This window comes from Pan paniscus, chromosome 4 (genome assembly GCF_029289425.2).
Source record: "Pan paniscus chromosome 4, NHGRI_mPanPan1-v2.0_pri, whole genome shotgun sequence".
Lineage (NCBI taxonomy): Eukaryota > Metazoa > Chordata > Mammalia > Primates > Hominidae > Pan > Pan paniscus.
In genome coordinates this window covers 3,830,311-3,836,908 of record NC_073253.2, presented here as the reverse complement: position 1 = coordinate 3,836,908, position 6,598 = coordinate 3,830,311, and positions in this window count along the sequence as shown.

The following is a 6,598-nucleotide window of genomic DNA, read 5'->3' as shown; positions in this document are numbered from 1 at the left end:
CTGGGAGAAGCTGAAATCAATTAGACAGTTGTCTGAGTATCTGTGTTACATGTCTAAATTAGACAATTAGGTGAAACACATACAGACACCTAATTTTTCTATAAGGCAAAAGTAAGTGCTAGGAGGGATATGCCATTATGACATGTCCATCTCCGAGTTGCCAGCCCCCCTTCTACATTCTGCTGCACAATGCCAGGCTCTGCTAAACGCACTTCTCCACAGCAGCCTCACCCCTCCTGCCCAGGTCACTTCCTGTTACTCTCCACATCAGCTCGGCCACCTGACTTCACCAGGCAGCAGCTGGTCCAGTGGTCCAGGTGTCCAGCACTTACCAAGCCAGACCGTCAGATTCCCTCAGACAACACCATACCAGCCCAGCCTCTGTTCATCTTAGAGGCCTGAGTTTCAGCCTCTGCGCTCCTCCAATCCATCTGCCTGCTCTCCCTTGTCCCCTGGCTAAGGGGTGGCAGCTGCTTCCCGCATTGCCTCTGTCATAACTTCATGTTGGCTCTTTGGGTTTTCTGCTAACTTGTTGAAAATCCATCATAATGTCTTCATTTGCTAGGGCAGTTGTAAAAAAGTACCAAGACAGGGAACCTAAACAACAGAAACTTATTGCCTGGCAGTTCCAGAGGCTGCAGGTCCAAGTTCAAGGTGGCAGCAGAGTGGGTTCCTCAGAGGGCTGTGAGGGAAGAGCTCAAAGATCTCAAAGCCATGCTCTCTGCCAGTTGCTGAGGGTGTACTGGCAGTTCCAATGTTCCTCGACTTGCAGATGCCTGACCCCAATCTCTGCCTTCAGCTTCAGATGGAGGCATTTTTCCTCTGGCCTCTCTGTGCTCAAATATCCCCTTCTTATAAGGTCATTAGCCATATTAGATTGGGGGCCCACCCTACTCCAGTGTGACCTCACTTTAACTACTTAAATGTTCAGCAATGCAATTTTGGAATAAGGTCTGAGATACTGAGGATGAGGACTTTCACATCAATTTTAGGGTCATGCAATTGAACCCATACCCATATCTAGTTAAGAATTTTTTTCTCTGTCCAAATAATTCACAGAGTTTCTGTCCCCTAGCTAGACCCTCAGTGATAGCAGAGCTGTGGACTTCAGGGGTCAAAGGAGGACATGACTCATTCTGTCAATGAGGAAAGAGTACAATGACCTGCCATTTGGACCAGGCTTTGGAAGGCGACAAGGATTTTGATAGAGAATATGAGTTAAGGGGATTCCATCATCTCAGAAAACGTCTCAGGGACCAGTGAGCAGTGGGTGAGGCTGTGGCGTGGACTTGATCAAGGATGCAGTCAAGGACACCCAGGTCTCATTTAAGGGATTTCAGTCGCATATGAATGAGTCTGGGCTTTATCCTCTGAGCAGGGAGAGTTATCAAAGGTGTCTGAGGAGGAACAGGACAGGATTTAATGTGTCAGAGGATGATTACGAGACTGATCGAGCTCATATCTGCAGGGTGGAAACACTATCAGCAAAGACGATTCTGCATTGCCGCTGATGTTCATGCACAGTGGGAGTGAAGAGCCAGCCCAGGATTGAGAATCGTTGGCCCCATCGTCTGCTGGTGCATAAGGGACATCTCTGTCCCCTGGCACTCAGATACTTCTATGAATAGATGAGGAAGATGGTTGGCTCAGGGGCAGCAAAACATGATCTTAACCCCACCAATGTTATTGGAAGCTCAGAAACCACATGGGGTAGGGCGGTGGGGTGAGAGAAGTCCAATTTGGGAGGACACTAGGAACATTTCTCCTTGTCCTTTAAACAGAACAGCTCCAATTTCCTTGTTTTACATATCAAATTTCCAGATAAGGTTTTGTTTGAACAAAGTTTTTATTTGCCTAAATGTGAATTGAAAAATCACACTGAAGTATATGACTGTTAGAGTTCGAGTCTAATGTCTTCAACTGATTTGATGATGCATACACCTCTGATTGTTTGGGAAATACAGCACATTAATTAGCACATCTCCTTTCCAAGGGCAGATTCAGCAGCCATCTGCACATGTGCAGAGTATGTGCCCACATCCCTCATTACAGAAATGTTAAGCATTTGTTTGATTCTTTACGATATATGAAATGTTAAATTAAACAGTAATCTGGAATGACAGAAATTAACAAGGAAAATAATACTTTTGAGTAATGGTAATTACCACTATTATTACTATTAACACTGATGAAAATAATTTATTTGCAAGCCTTCCCTTGGCATCAAAACATTCATGCTGTATCACAAAGTCTGTGTTAATAGTTTCTTCACGGGGGAGGACAAATATGGTGCCTATAAAGTACAATGATGCTCCTCCTGTGTTATATCACAAAACTCATCATAGTCATGTACAGGAGAAATAATTAGATATCACAGGAACAAAACATGTTCCTATCTCCATGGTTTCCTTGCTAGTGCCACACATGCACAATCTGTGAAAAACATCTCATTGATTATCATCTGCCGTGCAGCTCCAACTCAATGCCAATTAAGAACTTTTTCTCAATGCCCCTTGGAATCTTCGCTTGGAAATACATTCTGCCATGCTTCCAGTAGTCACGTCGATTTCATCTGTGTAGAGGAAGGATGGGAAGGTGCTCCTGCTGCAGTTCTCTAAACAGTGGCATAGTCTAAATCCTCATCAAGTCTGTAGTCAATTTCTGGGTAGCTTGCCCCTAACTTAACTATGTCACTATGTAACCAGGTTATGTAATTAGTTAAATAAAAGAAGCTGTAGTGAAACACTAGCCTTAACGTTCTTCCCTCCATGATGATTGTAAGTCTTAACAGAAGGGAAATGATTTTGTAGAGCTCTGTGTTTGTGTAGGTTTATCTGTCCATGCCTGGGAATATCTATCATGACACAAGGATAAAACCCTACTCCTTGTGACTCATTCTCTAATAAGTGGAAACCCTGCAAGTTTGTAACAGAAATTTGTTTATTTCAAGAATTTGATTGTTGTTGATGTTCTAAAAATTCTTTTTGCCCCTTAAATTACATCTTCCCTTTTTGACATTGAGCTAACCCACCAGAGGAAACCCCCGCTTCTTACAAACTGTATTAGGGTTCTCCAGATAAACAGAGCCAATCGTGTGTGTGTATATACACACATGCACGCGTGCACACACACACACTTATATATAAAAAGCAATATGTTATGATGAATGGATTCGTGCGATTATGGAAGATAAGAAATCCCATGATTTTTTGGAGATCCAGAAAACCCCATGGTATAATTCTAGGCTGAGTCTAAAGGTCTGAGAATCAGGAGAGTCCACAGTGCAAATCCTAGTCCATGGGCAGGAGAAGATCTATGTCTCAGCTCCAGCAGGCAGCCAGGAAGCAAAAGCACTCATTGTTTTCCTCCTCTGTGTTTGCTCTTTCCGGACCCTCAGGGGATTGGATGACACCTGTCATCTTGGGGTGTGCGGAGGGCAATCTACTCCATTGACTCACATGGTGATCTCCCCTAAAACGCCCTTCCAGACACATCCAGAAGTAATGTTTAATCTGGGCACCCTGTGGCCCTGCAAAGTTGACACATAAAAGTAACCATCACCCTGCCTGACACCAGAAAGGTGCATCTGTGAAAGTTTCCAAATGCCTGATTACCATGTGTCCTACTTTCTTGCCCAGATGAATCACCTTTCACCCCTCCCCTCCACATCCTCCCATCATCCACCTCAGTGAATGCTTTCTCCTGCAGCCCAGGAGCCTGTTTTACTTCCCTTTTTACATGCTGCCTACATCTGTTTACTATGATCTGCCAAGCCTATCTCAAAAGCATCTTTGAGATCATTTTCATCCCTCCCAAGTTCAAGCCCTTAGAGTTGCCTATCTGGGTTATTACCAGGGCCTTGAATAATCATTATTTTTATCACTCTTTCATTCTCGCGTGCACTAGTCACTTTGCAATCAGAGTTACCTTTATTTTATTACTCTACTAAAATATCCTGAGTTTCATCTTCACAAAAGAATGAAGACTTTATCTCCATACATATCATATGTCTTCATGTTCATGGCTGAAATGCATCAAGTGAAGCTTGAAGGAATTAGCAACTGTGGATCTATTCTCCTCATCTCCTAGAAAGTTTATTTTAATGTTGTCCACTGTTTTCTTCACACGAGAGGAGTGTTCTTGGTGAAATGTGTGGTTGGCATCTGCCCAGATCTATTGTTTATTCCTATTTATTGCTTTCACTTTTACAACCCACAGTTCTCAGCCCAGAGTTGTCTTCTCCTTTCTAAGCCCATCTTTTATTCCTTGGTCTTCAAAATCCAAGTGGAAAGGCCATATATTATCCTAGGATTCTAAAACTTCAGAGTCCCTCAGAAAACATGTTAAAATTCCTGGACCTTGCTCAGAGATATTCGGATTCATTAAGTGCAGGATTGGTTCCAACATCTGAATTTTAAATAAGCACTTGAGGCGATTGGGATTCTGGGGGTTGAAGGAACATATTCCATGAAATAGAGTGCTCGAAGCACAGTTTGATCCTGCAACCCAAGGGACCTCATTCCATTCTGCTGCAGACTTCTAAGTCAAGCTTCAATGGCTGTGGCTCTGACACCCACCGTCACTGATACAACCCCTTCTAAAGTGTTCTTTTATCTCTCTGGTCACTCCTTCTCCATCTAACTTTCCCTTAATTTCTTCTTTGCCTACTTCTTAACTTCCATGCTGTCATACATTCTGTTTTTCCCCTCTCCTCAGCCCATGCACCCTCCTCGGAAAATCTTATTTGCACTCTGGGGATCCCAAGGTGTGAATAAGTTGTCCATCTTCAATTCTGTCTTCTTCAACATCCATTTATTCAAAGGTTATTTATTGAGCGCCATGATGTTCCTCGTAATGGAGCAGCTCTGGAGATAAACGGTAAATGATGAGCAGAAAAGGAGATGTGCTCCTGCTTTCATGGAGATATCAGGCAATATGTTACTGTATGGATATCATCCCAGTGTTTCTCTTCTTTGTCTCCTATTACTGGGATGATCATACATTCCAGTTTACCTGGGACATTCCCAATTTATGCCTTCTGTCCCAATGTCTCTCTGGCTACCATATTTCATTTTTTTAGGGTTTCTTGGATTGGACAATAAATTATATGGTCACCCTACATGGTAGCATCCTTTTACTTAAACTGACATCATGAACAGACTGGGCTATTGTCATTATTCCCTAAAAGATCTCTCTGCCTTAAGTCTGGTTCCATTTTCATGTACCTTCCATTATACTTAAATATGATCTTTGTACATGATAAACTAACCAAATTATTCTCATCAAGATAATAGTTATCAAGTTTTTCTCCATCATCTAGAAAGTACGTCCAAAATTCTAAGCAAAGGCATAAAGGATTCCTAATTGTTGATTTGGTTTCTGTCCACTTTTCTGACCTAGCTCCAGTCTATTCCAGGGTAGTCCTTTTCCAGCTGGGCTGCCCAGCACATGGGCTTCTGGGACCTCATGCTATCCGTGCCTTGTCCCTCTTTTTGCCTGAAGGTCATGCTGCCCCTCCCAGCCTGATGGGCTTTGGCCCCTCGCCCACCTTCAGTTACAAGGACCTCCTTCGTCAGCCCCCATGGAGTTTCTGTGGTAAAATGTCGCCCTCTTGTAGGTAGCCCTGGAAGACATGATGTTTGGCTGGAACCCGAGTTTTTTTCTCTGAACAATATCTTGCCTGTTCTTTTAATGTCAGTACATATAGATTTTCCCCGTGTTTTAAAAACTGTTGCTCAGGATTGCAGGGCATGAGTGTGCTGTAGTTTATCTAATTACCTGCTTCATAAAGGACACTTAAATGGTTTCTAATTAGTAACAAGTGTACGTGGTGCTGCAGGAGCTGGCCGTGCACATGCCTTTTTGTGTCTCTGTGTAAGAGTTTCTCTAGGGTGTTTGCTTTTAAGGCTTCTGATTTGGGAGAGTAACCATAAGCCTTCTTTGTGACTGTCCAGGGGTGAGCTCACCTGAGATCTTCAGGGCATGAACCTCCCTGGGATGGAAACTCCTGGTGTGGGAACTACTGGCCTGTGTGGGGTAGAAGCTGCACTGCAGCACTTGCAATGGGTTGTCCACCCTGCATGTCTCTGTCACTCCCCTGGGAAAGCCTGGCAAAGTATGAAGGGTGCAGGGGCCAAGGGGGCACCTCTGGGAAGCCCCGCCTGGGAAGAAGGGGACAAGCACAGGACACTTTCTGAGGAGGGTGAGATGCTTGCTGCTGGCATTGATCTCCTGGGCCAGCCCCATGGAGGTCAAAGCTGAACACCAAGGCAACAGGAGCCAATGCGTGCAATGGGCAATCTGCTGCATGTCTAAATGTCCTGGCCCACAGGCACTTCTGGATATGGACCCCTGTGGAATGGTAGCTCAAGGGACTGTGCACAGGCAGCATGAAGGAGACATGGCCAAGGGAGGAGCCACGAACTTGCCCACAGGGCCACCGAAGACTGGCTGGTAGAAAGGCAGAGACTGTGCAGTTTGGACAGGTGGAGGCTGGGAGGCTGTGCCCAAGGGAGAGGGGCCATGGGTCTGGCACTCAGTGCCCACCAGGGCCTGAATCAACATAGTAAGACCCCATCTCTCTCTCTCTCTCTCTCAT